Source organism: Suricata suricatta, chromosome 5 (genome assembly GCF_006229205.1).
Source record: "Suricata suricatta isolate VVHF042 chromosome 5, meerkat_22Aug2017_6uvM2_HiC, whole genome shotgun sequence".
Taxonomy (NCBI): domain Eukaryota; kingdom Metazoa; phylum Chordata; class Mammalia; order Carnivora; family Herpestidae; genus Suricata; species Suricata suricatta.
Genome location: NC_043704.1, coordinates 21,164,912 through 21,167,154, shown reverse-complemented (window position 1 = coordinate 21,167,154; position 2,243 = coordinate 21,164,912).

Sequence of the window (2,243 nt, the reverse complement as noted above, 5' to 3'; positions counted from 1 at the left end):
GGGGAATAAAACCAATAAGTGGATACACTCCATTTCATTGGACTTAACCACTTAAGTAGACATCATGCGAGATCACAAAGTCATTCAAGAAATGCAACAAGAAGTGGAAAATGACCTATGTCACTTCTTCAGAAGAGTGTGACTAACAGTTGGCCTTTTTGTTAATGCAAATATCCCTGTCACCTTATTGAAAAGATGAGGCTGATCAATATGTGCTAAAACAGTTAGTTTTATTTAGTTCTCAGAATTCCAAGTAGATAATTATGGGTTTTGACCTAAATAGGTACTTACTCTGGATTTTGATTTTCATATCTGGTGCCTGAAATAGATGTCATTAATATTATTAGGGGTCTTTAGCTGAAAAAATTTGAAAATGTTATTTAATTTGGACTTCCTGATCTATCAACTGAAAAATGGATCCATTTTGCTGAAGGTGCATCATAACATCAGACCAAGATTAAACAATAGGTACAATGGACTTATCATTTGCTTTAGAACACACAAAAATATAGATTATTGGGGAAGAACACGGGGGGTTATATGGAAATCAACTTGGTAATAAACTATTTAAATTTAGATTATTTAAAATTGTCATAGTTGATTAAAATATCTGCTTGCTAAATTGAGGGTTCATAAAACACTCAAAGGATGGTTCTCATGGCTGAATGAATGTGTGTGGAAGTAAGGAGATCACTATTGGATCAATGGTTAAATATTGTAGGGAAGCGGTGCCTGCGACATTCAATCTGCATCCATTTAAATAATGTATAAAAATGACTCATAGCACCTTTAGGTAAGGTCTTGGAGTAATCATAATGTTGCTTGATTATTACACAGAACTTTGGAAGTTTGCATATTTTCCCCTCAAAGGTATGCAGATGGTGTGTCCAATGTCAGGGGCATACATTACAGGTAAGTAAAAATGTAGAGACAATGTGTAGAGAAATGTTCAAATATGATATACATTATATCCATCTGTTATGCATCTGACATATATTGTTAGCCCTGATGCCTGTCAACCGTGCATTTTTGTGAATGGTGACCAAGTAGACTTGGTCAACTCAAACCAAAGTTAGCTTAGAAGTTACTTTGGAGGACTAACCAACATACTATATTACTGATAGTCCCAGTGTTCACAGATGTAACCTATGGTAAACTTTTCAGCAAACTCAATCTAAAGTGTATAAGCGGGTTATAGACTTAAGACACTGTCCTGGGAAACTAAATAATGTTGAAAGGCTAGATTTAGGTGACATTTAAGCAATGAATACTCAATGAAAATCATCTTCTTGATGGATAAACCAAAATTTTCTAAAAAAGTATAAAAGAGACTGAAACCATAAATTGAAAGAAATCTAGGATTCCCTGGAAAAACGAAACTAATCTTTGAAAATCCTACTGAGAGAAAAGATTCATTGCCAATGTTATTTCAGGAAGAAAGAGGTGGCAAGAAGTTTGAACAGATCGTATAGGTTCAGGAAAATGGATGACACAAACTCAGCAAATATTTGAACAAACTGCTAGGGGAGAAACTTGGAACAGATTGTGAACACTGATTCAAGATGGTGTTAAACATGTTCCTACAGAGAGAAGTAGACATAGGTGAAGGCAGATGGCCTGGGATCTTGGCAGTAGAAGTACAATAAATGAATTTATAGGACAATTATGGCCTCACCAGTCTGTGGGGATATAAATCAGAAAGTGTAATTTACATATGAGCGATCTAACTGCCAATGCTCAACACATAAATTAAAAACTAGCTGTGGAAGTTTCCCAAAAGATGCCCACCTCTTAATCTCTAGAATCTGTGAATATATTACTCTCCCTTGCATAAGGAACTTTTGCAAATGTGATTAAATTAAGGACCTTTAGATGGATAGATTATCCAATGTAAACACAAGAATCTGTATAAAATGGAGGCAGGAAGGTTAGAGAAGGAGATATGATGATAGGAGCAGAGGCTAATAGAATGTGGAACACGCACAAGGCAAGGAATGCAAAGAACCTCTGGAAGCGTGAAAAGTCAAAGAAACAGTTCTCTACTTCATCTTCCAGAAGGAATGATCCTCTGCCAATCAATTTTATATAGAACATATCCTGAATGATGGCTTGCACCTGGTTTCTGTTTTGGTCTCTTGATTTGTGTGATGGAGTATGTTCATACAGCCAGAGGGTTATGAAAGACACTTCCATGAATGAGACTGGGTCTTCCCTAATCAAGATGTTATATGTATAAATATTGG